This window comes from Fukomys damarensis, unplaced genomic scaffold (assembly GCF_012274545.1).
Source record: "Fukomys damarensis isolate Sample0158 unplaced genomic scaffold, DMR_v1.0_HiC HiC_scaffold_12, whole genome shotgun sequence".
NCBI lineage: Eukaryota > Metazoa > Chordata > Mammalia > Rodentia > Bathyergidae > Fukomys > Fukomys damarensis.
In genome coordinates, this window is record NW_022900924.1 from 30,658,921 (window position 1) to 30,677,159 (window position 18,239).

General features: G+C 38.6%; 1 protein-coding gene across 6 annotated transcripts in view; it reads right to left on the bottom strand.

Moving 5' to 3' along the window:
• The window catches only part of Mecom (MDS1 and EVI1 complex locus), a 548,121-nt gene that overhangs the window by 185,044 nt on the left and 344,838 nt on the right, over nucleotides 1-18,239 (bottom strand). The window lies entirely within an intron of this gene.

An 18,239-nucleotide genomic window follows, 5' to 3' on the forward strand; every position in this document is an offset into this window, starting at 1 on the left:
AGTATGTTTTAGACAGAAAGGACTGATGGCAGTGTAGAGGCTGATGGCAAAATTAGTCTGGGGCTGCTGTGATGTCCCAGCAAAGCAGAGTCCTGCATGAGAGCAGTGTGATGGAGAGAAGGGAACATATTGGGAAAAGTTTAGGACAGAGTACGACTGAACACTTCATGGTGTTATGCTTTGTCTTCTTCTGAAACAGGAAGTAATGCTAAGCCATTGCTCTGATTACCCTAAACTAGCTTACCCTTACCTAGCTACCCTTACCTAGCTTCTCTCTGGGCTGTCCTCAATCACATCACATAAGAGTCAATTATTAGGCTGAATCTTGCTACTCACCATATGATCTGTGGAAAAAGGCATCAGAACCAACTGAGAACCCATTAGAAAACCAGATCTCAATGCCCACCCCAAAGCTGCTGAGCTAGAACCTTCATTTTAGCAAGGTCCTTGGCTAAGTTACATTCATATTACACTCTGAAAAGCACTGAGGTAAAGAAGTACCTCTGGACTTAGAAATTGTGAGGCCTCACTTTTTTCACTGACTTCTTACAATTTCCCTTTTCTCCTGCATGACATTAAGCATGTACTGATTCACTGTGAGAGTTAGATGCGATAACCAGTGTTAAAATATTCTGTGAACTCTAAAGCATGATACTGAGAAGATGTAACCTCATTTTAGCATTGTGACCATCCTTTCTCATAACAAAATAAGATCTTTGTCTATTTTGAACCCTAAATGTGGAACTGATAAAAGGGACAAATTTGCAGAGAAAAAATCAAAGCTATCTTCTCCAGTGTTTTGTTGTTGCTCTTTTGGTTTTGCAAAATTATTTTCTTTGAATAAGGGAAAAGAAAAAATATGAAAAAAGGAAAAATGGAAACAAAGTCCTTGTAAATAGGGAAAGGTAAAGGGGGTGAAAGGAGGGCAGGGGAATGGGGAAAAAATAAGAACCAAGATATATCACGTAAAGGTACAAGATCCCAATGATAAATGTAATTATTGTTTGCCCTAAATGTACCAGTAAACTTAATGGGAAAAAAATAGTTACTAGTTATAAGAAGTATTCAGAAAATACACATGAGGCCATTGGTATGTGTTTTCCATAATTTAAGTGTTAATAACTAGAGAAGTTATAAATGTGAAATCTCTCAAAATAATTAACAAAATGACTTGTCAACCTTTTTTTTCTTGAGGTTACCTATCATTAGATATATTACTTTAGCTGCACATACAAAATTGTGAAAACCAAATAAATTTTTAAGGGTTGACACATTTGTCAAAAAAAATTATTTCCTTTGGACTGTACTGCTATATTTCTAAGTCTTCCATTAACTCTCAAAACTTATATCCTTTTTCCCACTGAAATAAACAAGAGAGGAATAACCAAGTTAAGTACTTCATTCTGAATAAGCCTAGTGAGCTTATCCTGGCCATTTTTCTCCCCGGCCCATTTTCTTTCAAAGTAAACACAAATGCCAACACTAAAAGAAGTTCCTGGAGGAAGATACAGAGATAGTTTCAAATAGATTATAAGCCTATTTGTCTCTATCATCCTGCCCAGAAAGAAAATGAAGTCCACCTGATGACCTTCTTCAGCTTCCTTCATGTCCTGACTCCACGGTACCACATTTTCAAGGCAAAGCAAGTGAGCGCTATACACAAGAGTAGTCCATGAGGTGTGACTGGATATGCCTACAAGTACACTCAAATCTAAGAGATTCCTTGAGAGAATCTCTTTAAAATTACATTCTTTCTGACACATTGCCACACATAAATAAATATGTTTATTAAAGTGGATAATTTCTATATAGCAGCTTTAAAGGAAAGAGGAAGAAATTATTGTTGGTTGATTCTAACATGCATTCATTCTTTTACTGAGTAACTATTAAGGCCCCAAATGTGTCAGACCCTGCCACTGACAGTAAAGAGCCAAAAAAAGATAGGTAGACCTTCTGCTTTCAAGGAAAATATAATCTAAAGCAATATCCTCCAACATTTAGCATCACACACCCTGTCAATAAAATGTGTTTACCATGTGTCCCAATATGTGCATATATTTGTAAACTATGTGATAACCCATGCACACAATGTAATATACAGTACAGTAATATGTATATTAATAAATCTAAATGAAAATGACGGCAGAATTGTAGAAATAGGTCTTAATATCTGCCTGTGCCCCAGAAGTCCACCTTCTACACTCCCTGGCATGTGGGTGCCACTTGAGACATCTCTCCTTCGGAATAATATCTCCGAGATAAATGTTTCCACAGAGACAATGTCATCCAGAGTATATGACTATTTCCAACAACTCCAGAATTAGAACAAAACAATTATTAAAGTTATTCAGAATCAGACTCATTTTATTTTTTCTTTAAATCTCTAATGACTTAAATCACATTTGGAGCATAGTAGGTGTTTAATAATTGATTATAGAATTAAAAGAAAATGAAGAGGGATGAAGGGAGATGAGTACATGTGCTACAAAGAGCCATTTGTACGATAAGAAATAATACTTTGCATGCCAATAAAAGCATGAGTTGCTTCCGTTATTTTAAGAATAATAATAATTTTTTAAAACTATACAAAATTCATGAGGAAAACCTGTCTCCAAATCACTTCTATCTTTGTCAAGATGAAATCCTTAATCCTAGATCTCATCTTCAGAATTTAATAAAGCCTCTCACTTTTCAAATGAACATTAAATCGATTTTACTCTAAATAGTAAAGTCATTTTTGAAATGCATTTACATAAGGGTTCCTTAAAATTATTTATCTTGCCCACAATTCATTGAAAAGGAAATGGTGATAGAGTTACATAGTTACCTCGCTTTATAGCTGACCTCTATCACCAGTGCCTTTGTTCAAAATCAACTGTATTTTCTTTCTGGCAAATGACTTCTACCGATAGTTGGTAATACTAATATTTGTGCCATGTTATCAAAAACATTTCCCAAGAGTCGTAGCTGCAGCATTATCAATAATAGATTTATCTGTTACATCAAAGTTTGGGTGTAATAAACTTATCAACATTTCTACAAGTTTCCCTCGCACTCACTGTCAGCTTGGACAAAAGGTGCTTTGTGAAGCATGCCCCCATCAGACAGAGTTCCTTCAGGTGCAAAACCAATCTCACGTGCCAGGTTCTGCACCCGGCCTGCTCACCTGAGTTCAGAAAACCCCATCAAGATCCCACCGAAGAGTCTTTGCCCTCAGAACTCTGCAATGAGGGCAGATGAAGTCCAAGTGACCGTGTAGGGAACTGCGTTTCTTGTGCTTCAGTGCTACCAGACACTTCACTCTGGCATGCAATCGCCTTTCAGTATCCTCAAGGACACATCCTAGCCACCTCCTTTGTGGTCTTGGGAATCCTGAGTGTTTAGAATAGAATCACTGTTCACTCTGATGCTCTAGCCTGACAAGTCTATTTTTGCCTCAGCTTAACCCTGAGGGTCTCCAATATTCTGACTTGGTGGAAGAGAAGAATTTTTCCCAGGAACTTTCCTCCCCCTCAACAAATAGTTAAGCTTGTCTCACAATCTGAAACCTCAAATAAGACCTAAATCCCCAAGAGATGCCTGTAACCAAAATGCTGACATTCATTTTCTTAAAGTATGTGAGCATGAGCACACGTGTATATACAAATGTGTAAAAGTTACACATCCATATTTGTGCTTTTCTCACAAAAGTTGCATATGGTAGGTCTCTATTTTTAAAACAAAAGCTCTATACGTGACCTCAAACTTGCCTCACACAGTAAAATAACCCAAAAAACTCTTACAACATAATCACTCATTTCTCATTTTTACATTGCCATAATATCAGTTTTGCATGTGTCTGGCACACCAAGATAAGATGTACATCAGGGTCCTCTTTACCATCTCAGGCACTGACTTCACTTTTCAGGAAGTCAAGGTGGGGAGGCTGCCCTTTCCGGCACGACCCGCAATGTGGTCAGCATGGTGTGAGAGGAGGCCGGTCCCCAGCCGTGACTCTTTCATCACCAGAAGTCTGACCCTTCTATCAGATGTAAGGAAAGGTGAAAAAGCCTTTTTTTTCTTTTTCCTTGCCAACTACTGGACTTTGCATTCCTTCCCACCTACTGCCCTAGGGCCCTCGGGAGGCTTCTGGCCCATTATGGAAAGTGTTTATAAAGCCCTCTGGTGCCCAGTGGACAGACAGTGCAGACACTAGCCGAACAGTAACAGCCGAGCTGCAGACATGCAGCGGTCCCTGCTTTCGTGGCTTTTTGACAGTGCCCTTTCAACACATGAACATTATTTCTCAGGGCAGTAATCCCATGGTCCTTATTAAATTCTCCATATCCCACAGACCCCACCACGGCTTTTCATCCCACCCTGAACACATTCTCTGCTCTCAGGGCAAACACATTCTCTAAGGAGCTGACCTAGAACTGCAATGGGTTTGACACGAACTGGTCAGCGGGCTTTGCGTGCTCCGACAAGTGGAAGTCCCCTGCTTCCTTTACATCTAGTTTCTCACACGGCTTCGACATAGGATACAACCCAAGTAGACAGAATGGTCTTGGGAAAAGGTGAAAGATTCGGAGGAAACCTCCACTCAAACAATACTGTTAAAAATGCTGATTAGTTAAGATAAGATGTTCTCTCATTTTCCTGAAAGTTTTATCTTTATAGATAGGCTACACAATCATGACCAACTCTTAGCTGAGTGTTTTAGAGGGGGTTGTTATTTTCAAACAGCATGTGCTGTGGTGTTTCCTTGGGGGAACACATTCCAATTTCTTAATGGGGTGTAATCAGTAACACATTTGCTTTGGGCCCTGTAATGATGATGCTGTTAACTGCAGTCACCAAAAATCCTTTAAAACAGCTGTTTTCAACCAACTTTCACTGTGAATGTACTTTTGTGTGTTTAACGTATTTGGCAAGCATTTGAGAAAGCCTCTGCCTACTGTTTTATTTGTTTCCATTTATGAAAACGTGGGTTCACTATGAAAATCAGTTGCGTTTGTAAAATTATCAAGGAACCATAAGAAAAACTACCCTGTCCTTGCCACCATCCACAATTTCTAGATCATCTCCGGTGAATCCACTCAGAAGAAACTTCCACCCACTTGTTTAGCCATAGGCTGAATAGCAACTCTTCTTCAGGCATGAAAGGGAGAAGCATTTGGAGCAGGGAGACCCAGTAGTGGGTGGCTAAAGAAATTACTAATCAAGGAATTTCCAGTAGACAGCTATGTACTTTCTGGGCCACTTATAGCTACAGTTATCAGCTGAGCACCATTGCCTCCGTTATTTTCAGCCCTCTCCTCTGAAATGCAGGAATTATCCTCCATTTGGAGCCTGACCAAGGATAGCACACCATCTTTCTCATAAAATTACCCAACCAGGAAACAGGCAATGTGCATTGATGGTTGGTTGACATCTGGCCTTTGCTTCTGTCTGCCTCAGTTGACAATACTCACTGCAAGATAGCATGCCAAATACTGTGGTGCATAAAATTGTAAGAGCAGAAAAATATCTTTGCCATTTTATGCCAACCACTCACCAAATTGAGTATTATCAGTGTATTAGTATATGTCCTCATAGGTCTCTATAGTAGTCAGGGCACACAACTGAAAAACAAACAAACAAAGGACCCACGCCAGACGTTTGCCTGCCACCCGGTGAGTGTTCTGGACAAAGATAGCCCTGTGATCTGAGCATCTTAAGAAGGACCCAGGAATTGTCCTCTCCCACTTTGCATCCCTCATTCAAAGCTTTCCGTTTTTTCAAAGCTAAAAAGATTCCTCGATCTGCAGTCTCTGGAAAGGCAGACACCTACACAATCTGAGGAACCCTGGGCCTCTCCCATGATCCCTCAACCATACATCTCACACTTTGCCAAGTACGCAGTGTGATAGCTCAGCAGCTGGAGTCCTATTGCCTAGGCCCTAGGAAGATAGAAAATATCACATTTCTATTTCATTCGACCCTTTCACTCTCTCTTTCATGCTCCACTGCCTTTACAAGTCACCATTTCACTGTTGTAACAAGGATTACAGGGGCTTCAACAGGTAAGGCCTCAAGCAAACATGGATACAGGGGACCTGAAAGAAGGCAGAAGGCTTCGGGGCTTATCTGCTCCCTGTGTCACCATTTCTTACCACGAGGCCTGCCCAGTGACAGCAAAGTTGTCCTGAGGCAACCACACAGTAATAAGATACACAACAAATAATGGGTTTTTTTGCTGGAAAAATATATACTCAGGTAATTAAATTGTTAACATGATGGATGGCCTTATTTTATATTTGAATTCAAAGCAACTTTCTGTATCATTCAACTAAAATGTCTTGATGTTACAAAAAAAGAACAACAAAAAAAGAACATCATAACTCCAGAGAAATAGGAATATAGATTTCTGTTTATTTAATTTAAAAATAAACATGGACAGTTTTTTCCTTGCTGGATTGTGCTGTTTACCTGCCATGCATAGAGCTGATGTTCAAATCTCACATTCATTATGCCCTGTTCCTAGATTTTTATACCATATTCCAAAAGCTGAGACCATAGGAAATTTGTCAATATATATGCTTTGGTTTATGTGAGAAGACTAAGAACATATTAGAGAGACTTATTGTTCAGAATATTCCAGAAGTAAGGCCCTGGAGTCTGAGTTTAAAATCGTAACGGACATGCAGTGCTGCCTATGTTGAATCCCAAATGACAATATGTTTTGTGCCCCAGGCATGATTCTGACTAAATCAATAAACCACCCTAAGTCTGATAAAAGTTTTACAAAATATCCAAGACATTTAGAGTAATTGTTAACATCTGCTCATTATGATTCAACAGTGTAAGCAGGTTTAGAAGCCAGATAAATATATTTATTCATCAGCAGCCAGCTTGTCACTGCTACCTCAGTGGTGACATAAAACAGCAAGACATTAGAAGTTGCCTTAGACTTGAGTTTAGAGAATACAAATGAATCATTGTGGAAAACACAAAAAATTCTACATTCTCCATATTTTTCAAGAGTGGGCAGAAGGGGAGAGGGAGAGAGAGGAAACAGGGAAAGAGGTGTGTGTAGGGGTGTGTTTGTGAGAGAGAGAGAGTTTTGGTCAAAAGTCTTAATAATTTACTTTGAACTGAAAACCTAGGGAATATGCAGGAAAAGTAAACAAAGTATAAATCTTGGACAAGAGAACTAAAGACACCTATCACTGCTAAAACATGAAGTGCATTTTTCTTGTTAAATTTCAAAAACAATTCAATTTTGATTTCTACCTTCATTTCACAAAATAAGGAAGCTATTTCTATACTGGATGGCTAAACATAGACCTGTGAAAACAACATTGAGAAAGTTCTGTCTGTTGGAATGAATTTAGTTCAAGAATATACACCAACTTGCAGCTGACTTGTCCTGAGTCAAAACACACTTGAGAGTCATCACTTATTTGTAGCAAGAAAATATTAAGGAAATCATATTTTTACTTACTAGGAATGCTATGGGGCAAGGCAAGCATCTTAACAGTTTTATGTGGCTTTTTGTTTTTTCATGGAATCGTATGTGTGTGTGTGTGTGTGTGTGTGTATGTGTGTGTGTGCATGTGTGTGCCTGTGTGCGTGTGTGTGTGTATGTGTGTGTGCCTGTGTGTGTGTATGTATGTATGTGTGTGTGTGCCTCTGTGTGTGTGTGTGTGTGTGTGTGTGTGGTGCGTATGTGTTTCAGGTGCCCTTCCAGTAGTCTAAATGACCTCTAGTGATGCTAATAGATCTCAGGTTACATGTTCCTTGAGTATTTGAAGCTGAGTTATTTATTAACTTTCAACTACCTTGTGTTATCCTCAATCATGATTGTGTAAAGTAGATTAAATAGAGTTGCTTCGAGTTTAACTCTTTAGTGAGGGAATAAATCTGATAATGTGCCGTCAACTTCAACATAACCCATAACATCAGACTTAGAAACTGTGGGCTTCTCTTATGAAAAGTAAAAAGATTCCAAACAAGGAGGTACTAGAAGAAGTGAGTCACTGGTTGACACCGGTGCACTTTGCTGAAGTGTGAACCTATAAACTCACTAGCTTGTGTCTGCACCATGAATATCGCACTGTGATGTAATGTGCTGTGTAGTCATGTGATGAAAGTTGGATGAACTGAATACCTAAAACAATAGTATATATCTATAGCCAATACATTTTAAGAGGTTAGTTACAAATAAGACCACAAGATTATCAAGACAGAAACGAGAAAATTAACAGAGAGATGCTAGCTAGCTAATTAAAGCTGTAAAAGAAGCAAAAGCTTCTTCATGGATTGTTCTGTTCAGTAACCTGTAATTATATTGTCAATTGCATTAACTTCATTGCCCACTAATAGAGTAAGTTTCAAGGGAGGCAGCCAATGTTGGGATGGTTATTTATTTTTATGTCCTAATTAATCAGTACTGACACCAAACCACATCCTTCCTCCTTGTTCATTATTTAAATGGCCCATTTATATGGATGAACCTCTTTGCTTTGTGTATTTCATTATCACATTAACATGCTTTCAAAACAAAAGGGTTGTTTCTGCTTCAGCAAGTACTTTGAACAAACAGCTCCTTGGGCTATCCTCGACAGACTATGCAAGCTGCATCTCTCACTAGCATTCATACTAGTCAGGGGAGAGTTTGATTAAAATCAAATGGTCACCACTTCATGGGGAAAAATTATTGATGACTTTTATATTGCAGGGAGTGAGGTGAATAGGAGGGGACTTAGCTTAGGAAATGGAAGCAGGAATTCTAATTTTTCATCAAAGATTGGAAAGTAACTTATATTCAACTAGTCATTTCCCTGTACCTCATATATGGAAACCTGAAAAAAAAAAAAAAAACACCTGCCACCAAGTTGAGTTAAAATATGTTGGAGTCACAATATTGAAATATAATTTAAAGTAACTTGGAGAATCCATCTTTGTGACACACGTCCTCTCTGTTGAAGATTCTAGGTGCTGTGTTATCTTTGTCATTGCCCTTTAATGAAAGACACTGTGCTTAAACTACATCTTGATGTGCTACATCACTAGTCTCAAGTATATCAGCTCTAGACAACAGTGTTGGAGAGAACACCGACGTTTTCATATATCCAAATAAAAGAAATCTTCTGCTCAAAAATCATCCCTTAAAAAAGAAGAAACAAGATATAATCAAATATTAAGAAAGCCCCTTAGCATTGTGGAGCACATTTAAAGTATTTGGGAAAGACGTATCTGCTGAGAAGAATAAAAAGACCCGCAATCAAATGTTTAAAGATGTCATATAATGGAATCATTCTGAAAACAGTCAACATTTAAACCTGATTTATTAGTTATCCATTTGGACATGATCTCACATTGCAAATAGTTGATGAATTGTGCTATAATTTTAAGATAACCTTTAAGAGTATACAGGAAAAAGTTACATTGTGGGAACCATGAATATGTACCCACAGGACACATAAAAAACAATAGCTATGAACTTACATGACTGGGTACTTGGACATGAGATGAATCACCTAGCAACAGCAGATTTTTAAATAATGTGTCTCAGATACCATAAGTGCAAGTGAAGAAATGTGCCTTTAAAAACTGTTGGCTAACTCAATAAATTCTGATGATGATAATGACGAACATTATAACTTGAGTAGGATTGCAATATGAAGATAGAATAAAGCAATATTTCTACATTCCTAAATATTATGTCTGTTGATAATGGTTAAAAATCATTTCTCAGGTTTCTGATTGGGTCTTATCAGTCGACACAGTAGGTTTTGTGGATTCCCTTCAGTGGAGGCACAGCCTAACTGTACTTGGATCTGGTGCTGGTTTTCATTTTTCATCATGATGAAAAATCTGCAATTTGTAAAACATGGCAAAACAAACAAAATCACGACTTACATTCCCCACTTTCATTGCAAGCTGGCGGTTTTCTCACAATTTCAACAGTTACTCGCTACCTGCCTTCTACAACTACTACATTTGTGGCCTGGGACTTCATCTATGTTGAATTTTGCTTATTAAAAGGAAATCCTCCTATATACTTTAACTAAATCCTGCATCCTCTAGTCAAAATTCATTTAATATTATTCAAACTTCTGTGAACTTCTGTCCAATATCATCCTTTTTATGGGAAAAATCCATTATTCAAAAATAGCCAATAAATCATTCCTTATCCTTCATTTCCCCCACTTGAATAAGCTTAACTCCCTGGAGCTTTCTCCAAAATACTCGACTTCCAACTGACTATCACGGTATAGCTGAGTTCCTGTACGTTATGGCTAATTATAACATTACATATTATATAAGATTTTAATGATTATTAATTTTAAATAGTAAATATAATTACCCTAAAATATGGCCCATGGATTCCTTTAAATTCCTCAGGAAATTCTCAAATTTCTCTATGACTACCTCAGCCTGCTTCGAGAAATGCTCCATCCTGTCAGTGGCAAGGAGATCAGTTCATGTCTAGGAGAAGTGGGCAAGTGTCTGGTGTGGAACACACTAAAATGGAGAAATCTGTTTCCTCATAACCTAAGTCAAGATTGCTAAACCTAAAAGGCAAGTGAGTTAACCTACTGCATACAGTCGTCGTTACAGCATCTGTTGTCAAAAGTGAGCTCTATTTCAAGCCACAAATGTACAGAAGGTTCTGAATGCCTTTCTAAGTGGCCTCCACACACTGGCCCAATAACAGTTTGCTTTGTTTTGTTTTGGACGCACATAGGGTACTGTGCATGTTTCACTCCAAGTATTAGATCCTATATCTGAATTAGAGAACTACCTACAAGACTAGGATACCTATCTGCAGAATCTGATCATGTGACTGGTTCCAGAGCGAGCTGTGTACTTCAGGCAAAAACTAAAAGCTGGGGTTTATTTAAACAGATTCACATGTATAATATTTATTTCCTAATTTTTGTGAAACATGAAGTGCGCAGTGGACCACAAAGGTTTAGATAGGTAGTTTGGAGTTGTACATTTTAAAGAGACTGAAGTAATAGAGGATGAATCAGCATCTGTGAGAGCAGCTGCTGCAGGACCTTGTTTGTGTATTTGTTTTCTGAAAAAGATGCCAGAATCCTACTGTGTTCTTTGTTCAGGCTAATCTTAGAAGATTCAAGCAATTCCCAGTGTCTATCTCAGATCCTTAAGGTCAAATTCAAGTGAACATGAAGGAGAGCCCTAAAAAGATTTCCAAGGGCCACCTTAGAGGCCAGAATATCAAACACCAGGGTTGAGTATGGGAGGAAGAGGGAGATTTCTGGTGAAGCCTACGCTACCCAATGATCATTCTTGTCAGCAGATTTCCCCAAATCAGTCTAATAGGAGGTTGAAGATCTGAATTTGGGCAAAATGTTTTCAGGCTCCCAGGGAATGGAAAACGCTATGGATCAAATTATATCAATTCAGAATCATGTGGGGTATCCTAATGATTTCCATTACCCTGTGGTCATCTTGGGTGGTGGAGCTCATTAAGGTTCCACCACAAAAATTAGGACACAGAGAATGTCAGACCTGAGAAAGGATTCTACCTGGACTACCACATCTTGATGAGGTGAAGTGACTTGGCCAAGACCTCAACTCTGTAGGACATCACATCACCAACAGCAGACTCCTTCTTGACTACCAAACAGGTGGCTAATGTTTGTCTTTTAAAACTCTTTTCCAAGAAGAGTCAGCTGAAACCACTCAACAGTGTAGGCCAAGCCAAGCTACCATCATCACCTTCCTGGAAGTCCTGAGGCAGCTCTGAACTAACCTTAATATTTCCACACTCATGGTTTGCTCTCCATGCAAGTGGCTCCTCCCTTGGCTTCACATCACACTGAATTCAAACTCAACTTTCTTTCAGGTTGTACCTCTCTAATTTCAGCTCTCTTCTCTCATTCATTCACTGCATGCCATTGACCTTCTGGTTATTTGAAACAATAAACTTGCTCCACCGTTGGGCTACTTGCTCTATCTGTTCTGCTCTTAGCCTCCAAGGCTTTGCTACAGCTATTCCCAAGTTCCACTCTAAAATTTCCTTAAGGTCTCTTTCAGCGCCCCCTCTCAGAAAGACTGTGCCTGACTCTTCTCTTGATTTCTGACTCTTTTGTATGTTACTGCTCCCCCTGTACTCTCTATTCCTTTTCCTGCCTCTGTTTTTTATAGCAGTTATCATTACCAAACATTGCATGTATTTGTTTTGTGTTCATTGTCTACTCATCCACTAAAAGGAGTTTGTCTAGACTTCAGAACAGTACCTGGGACATAGTAGGCATTCCGTTTATATTTGTTGAAACGGTGAGTTGAGATTCTTGTACACTACCAGCCAGTCAACAGTGTCTGGCCCCAGATAACAGGTGAGAGTCACTGCAGGCACCCAGGGCAGCCCTCAGGTAAAGACTTCAACTTAAGGGCTTTGGGGATCCTAGAAGTCACTATTGCTACATTCCTTATCATTTTGCCTCATTTTTATACATTTCCTCTTCCTAAACTTGATCAACTATCTCAATTAGAAAGGTGTTACTGAATCCAGATCAACTATGTGTGCTTCTTAGGACAACTATATGATTTAAGACATCTTCATTGCTTTATTGATTTATCATTATTTCTTGTTTAGTTGATTGGTGGGGTTCAATTTATTTTGCTTTTTCCACTTAGCCCTATAAGGTCTCAGTTTTCTGTATTGCACATAAGTTACATTACGATACTTATCTACTTCTCTATTCAAGGCTAGTATTGGGTTCTGTATTTAAAAATATTTGGAAAGAAAAGATTCATTTTATAAAAAATAATTTATGGAAGAGTTTTGGGAGGAAGCTGGTATAAGACCACTGATAAAGCCAACACATGGCTGGAGAGAGCTGGTGGGCATAGCTCAGGAGACCCATGCCATGCAGGCTAGTTACAGGCAGTCTGTAACCGTCTTCTCTGGTCACATAACTAAGAAGGCATCAAAGAAATAGAAGGAACTCAAAGGTTGACAATCAGGAAGATGCTACCTTCACAAATTGGGATCCCAGTCCTAGCTCTGGAAAACAACTTGGAAAATAATGCATTGAAGTATCTGAAGAAATCAGCTAATCATTGAGTATCAGGACAATCACATCCTTTCTCTCTTTTCTTTCTTCCAGAATCTCCTGTACGGCTCAGCTCTATCCAAAGTCTGACCAGCTTAGACCTGGAATTCAGCAGTCTGAGCTTACAACTATGTTCATGCCCTCATCTCCTTCTGAACTCATGGTGCCATACTGAATTCCAACGAGTGGCGCCTCTTTCCCCTCAGTTGACTCTGAGAAGAGCCTTCTCAGTGTTTCTTCCTAACCTAGAATATTGTCTTTTCTGATGCTTAGTTAATTTTAATTCGAAGATGCTTCATATCTTAATACTATAGAAAAGGTGCACATTATGCTTGAGATGGAGTGATTCAAAGGTTTGTGCCTGAGGTTCCACACAGATCAACAAAGGAAAAAGGTGCCCATCGACACTGGGATTTGATACTCCTGACCCATGTTCACCGGCATAACTGGAATGACTCATCCATTTTATATACTGAGCTTCTGAATAAACATTTGTTTACAAAAAGATTTTACTGTTTTTATTTAAAGTAATTGTTTTAAAGAATTTAAAGTGTAATGACCTATGACTCCAAGGATTTGCCACCACCTGGTGGCAGCATACCCAAATTTCAATGTGCCTTAAATTTTTTAAAGGGTTGAATTGAATCTGCCATCCTAAAATTATAATGTATATGTTCACAATGCAGTGATAGTATTTTAAGGTTAAGATCCCATAAATAAATTTAAAATTTTATTGTGTGGCTCTCCTAGTACTTGAATACATTTCTAATATGCTGTAAAGCTGGGTGTGGTGGTACACACCTGTAATCCCAGCACTCTGGAAGGCTGAGATAAGGAGGATAGCAATTTCAAACTAAATCTGGGCAACTCTGCTATTTAGCAAGACCTTGTCTCAAAAGAACAAAAATTTAAAAGGCCTGGGGATGTAGACCAGTGGAAAAAGGCCTGGGTTCAAACCTCAGTACCAAAAGAAAAACAGAAAACCTTTGCAGTAACATAATGAACTGCTGAGTTCATTCAAATTGCTTTAATGTTTCATATCAGCATTATTTACCCTCAAATATCTTGGGAAAGCCTCATGCCTTTTTCCAGTTGGAGTCTATATAAATACTCACCTCGAACCTGACGCATTCTCTGTGCTGCTCTCTACCTCCACCAAAACTAAACAAAGAGCAAAGACACCTTTCACAGACCTTTATAAATGACTGCACAAAAAGAATAGAAAACAAGTACTACAACTACAAGCACATTCTCGGAGGACAGGAGGAAGAAAGTGAATTTTTTTTTCCTTTTCAAGCCGTTCAGCTCTCACATAACAGTAATATATTCGTTTCGTCCACTTTAACCACACTAACCTTGCTCTGGCCTGATTTGACAATGCCCTGTTCAGGTAAAACACCTTTAACGCTCAGGAATAGGTTCCAGTAAGTTACGCACCTGGAGACTACAAAAGGAAATGAAACCGGAGCTCTGTCATTCTCAGTCACTTATTTGGCCAGACCCACAGCGACCCCTCCCCAGCACTGTGTAGTAGCCCTGCCCCTCTGCTCCAGCTATGTGGTTCCTAAATTAACGCTTCCTTGCTCACAGCAACGTCTCAGACTGTGGCTGTTTTTAGGACATCAGCAGGACATCAGCAGAAAATCAGCGGGACAGACTGAGGGCATCCTGCCACACTCCCAGATATATAGAGAACAGAGTGAGCAGGACTGAGGACGTCAGAGAAATATTCTTGGCAGCAGGCTGGGGGACACAGAAGGAAGGTTTGCTTCTCATAGTCCCTGAACAGCTGTAATAAACCTACTCCTCAGGAAGCCATGATTGCTGTATATTACGGATCTGCCAGTGAGATTATGTCCATACAAGTTCCTTGTAGTCTGTCAGCGGCATTCTGGGAAAATAGCAATTAGCCAGGTCGGCAGTTTGTGAATCAAACCCATACACGGTTCCCCTAACGTTCATTTTAGTATTCCATACCAACTTTTCCTAGGTCAATTACAAAGCAAGATATTATAAGACATGAATTGCTGCACGAGGAAATAATGAGTTAAGAGTAAAGGGTGAGGAAAATGAAATGATCGACAAGAATTAACTCGGCACTTTTGAAATATGAAGGTGTGTGCGTGTGGCGAACATGAGAACTGACCCAGTAGCAGTGCACAGAGCAAAGCTGATCTTAACTATTTAGAATATGGGTCACCATGGATTCTTTCAGCACACTGGTATCTAAATTATTGCTTTAAAAAACGAAACTCATTTGTGACTCTTACTCTGCAAGTGTTGGATATCATTCCTGTCGTTTCAGTATGTGGTTGAGTGTCACGGCATGATCTGTATAAAACTGAACACTATCAGCTGTGTTTTCAACAATCTGCAGCGATATTTAAATTTTTAGTTATAATCTGAACCATAAATAAATGAAGCTGGCCACATAAACTATATATACTTGCTTAAAATCTTCAGAAATGGAAAGTTTGAACAAGGGATACAAACAAACCAAAAATGCTTAAGTAATGTTAAAGTTGTCACATGAGAATACAGAGATATCAATACTCATTAGCCTTCCTGATTTGGTAGTTAAATAATAGGCTACATTATGGCTTGCTGCCTCAGCTCCTGGGCCACTATTGCATGTCTTGAGATCACTTTTGATACTCAGAGGTAAAGGAACACCAAACAGTAGTCACTTATCTGACAAAAGACCTTGTGTTTTTCTTATTCTATCAATCATTAAACAAGTAATGTCTTTTTATGTTATTGCTTTGACATTCATTAACACTCACGTCAGAGGAAATCTTTGCAATTAAAACTCCTATTGACCATCTAAAGTTGTTTTGACCTGGTTTGTTACAACTGATTTTTTTAACGGAAGCAATTGCACTGAGATAGATCAGGAACTTACTCCATAGTTCAGTTTGAATTATCTCTTTTATGACTCACACAACGTTGATACACATACTTTTTTTAAAAAAATCAGATTTTTGGCATCTCAAAGATAACTTGAAGGACAATCTGAACTAACCAGCTTATGAGGAAGGAATGCATCAGAAAAACAAAGTCAGATAGCAAGGAGACTGCTGTGTTGTTGCAGGAATTCTTCCTCGTAGCAGATGCGCAAACTCAAAGGGGTTTCAGATAAAATTCTGACAGGCTTATTATCATCTCAAATGCTTGAAACAAATTTTACATAAGTTCCTTATGGTTGCAAGCCACAAAGAGAAATAGAAGAAAAATGTCCAACAAGACACAGTGAGAGCTTTGAATGTCATCGGGTAACTTGCTCTCTTTCAAACCACTCCTTTTGTGGGAACATCACCCATAAAAACTGATTATACATCATCCACAGCAATATTATCATCCAGTACTGAGAGAAATAAAACTGAACAAACACTTTTCTTTTTAATAAACAGTAATTTAGAGGGTGGGAGAAGAGCAAATTTCCTTCTTGGAAAAATTTGTGCATTATAAAAATGATCTTTATTTAAGGAGTGGATTGACCTCAATGTATCTGTACTTAGACGCCACCTATTTTTCAAAGAGTAAAATAGGAAGCAAATCTATCAATAGAAAGACAGATACAAAATATTTTTTCTCTTTATATAGCCCTTTAAACTGTAATTATAGTATTATTTTATTATATTACTATTTAATGAACATCAAAGATTGGATATGGCACTAGGACACTGTAATGTTTTAAAGATACTTGAAGCAGAATATGTCACCTAGATTCCATCTCTCTTCTAAGAATCAAACTCAGTCACAACAAGAAGGCTAGGAGCATAGAATTATCTGAATTTATATATTCATTCAACACACATTAGGTAAAGACACTACTTTGGAGACAGTGCAGCTGTGCTTGGAAGGAAACACTAGACTTCCCTGTGTGTATACCTGTAGGATGACCAAATCCACAGTTTCAGGAAGTGAACTATAATGGGGTTTTAATGTCCTTTGGGCCCTTCCTCAGCATTACTCATTTTCAGTAAATGAAAGCAATACAAGCTTTGCAAAGGGATTTTAAGCTATTACAGACAAGACTTAGAAATGGAATCCAAATACTACCATTGATATAAGATTCCAGGAACTACACACCTTGTGGAGATCTTTGAGCTAAAATCACTATAGTTTACATGAATATTTAAGAAGCAAAGACTCAATAAAGACATAAAAAAGGGAAATATGCTCTTGGTTGATTTTTAATTTATGGATCTTCCCTAAGACTCCTTGTTCTCGAGGAATTTTTTCAAAGTCACTTCACTTAGTCATTATTCAAAGACCAAAACCACACTCAGGAAGCCTGCTAATTGCAGACACATTGGTAATGGTTCAAAAAGAAGCTCTTCCACCAAGACTGTAAAACTGTGACACAGACTGAGGCAAAGAGGTGGGGCTGAGGCTTTGCCACTCAGCCCAGCCTAGCTCACAGCAGGACATCTCACGATTCTTCTCTTGCTCAGGCTGTGGCAACTTTTCCTTCCTCTCCTGACTCCACAGGGACCAAAATGTTCCTGGGATAAAGTGAAGTGAAGGATTAGGCCTGCAGCATATGACTAAGCCACTGGGTTAGGGTTTGAGACACCACTGTGTTGTAACTTATCTAGTAACTTGCGCATCTCACTCAAGATCTTTCAAAGTCAAGTTCACCCCAGTCAGACTAGACCTCATCTCAAAGTCTTCCAGAACCTGGAGTCTGATTCACAGAGCAATTCTCTGCAGAACTTGTTGGATTCACAGTCCCATTTCAGATACACCAGCACTGCTTGGCCACTATGGGATCTGAAGTACTATATTTTCATTTACACTCTGTATTTATTACTCAACTTACACATTTTATCTCTGGTGATGTACCTTTGAGGCCTGCTGTTAGCTGGTCTTCTGCTTTCTACCCCACAAAGGCATCAAATATACAACCAAATTAAATCAGATAATTGTTTCTCTTAAAAGTAGGTTGAAGAAACCTTCAAGAGGAACATGAACATGTATTTCAAATGTCACTAAGCTGTTGGTTCTTTATTCCTTCCTTCCACAGCACACTTCCATCCATCCAAAAAGCCATGAATACCTTGTAGGAGCCTTAGAAAAACTAAAGACTCTAGTTTGCACTCTGTTTGAATGGTGAGCTCTAACTCTAAATGCAATCTGATAATATTTTTCAACATTTTCATGGAGTGTTTTGGATTTATG